This window comes from Periplaneta americana, chromosome 6 (assembly GCF_040183065.1).
Source record: "Periplaneta americana isolate PAMFEO1 chromosome 6, P.americana_PAMFEO1_priV1, whole genome shotgun sequence".
NCBI lineage: Eukaryota > Metazoa > Arthropoda > Insecta > Blattodea > Blattidae > Periplaneta > Periplaneta americana.
The window spans coordinates 187,940,056-187,940,526 of NC_091122.1; positions in this window are offsets into that span (position 1 = coordinate 187,940,056).

Below are 471 nucleotides of genomic sequence, written 5' to 3' on the forward strand. Positions count from 1 at the left end.
TTTTTATGATCGAATGAGTGGTCTCTGGATCAAAATGATCGCATTTTAATTTTTTAATACAATTTAAATTAAGTAATATAATAAACGATTTATCCTTCTATCAAACACGAATGTTCCCTGGATCAAATGCCCTATTTTAATTATGTAATTACTTCATATTTATTTCTAACAGGTGCAGCGGAGCGCACGGGTATGGCTAGTTCTTAATAATGTAATATGAATAATGATCTCTAATTTATTTCATACAATTATAACCTACAAACATACAAACCAATACAATCATACAACCACAAATCACTTAAACGTTCCACGCAATTATAGGGATTCTATGACAAATCCTTTATCATCTTTCATGGCACAGTGAGTTGTAACGCTTGTACTATTAGGTATGGCACAAATTAAAAGTACTCTTATACCTTTCAGTCAATTTTATTAGTTACAAATGTCACGTAAATTAAAAAAAAAACTCTG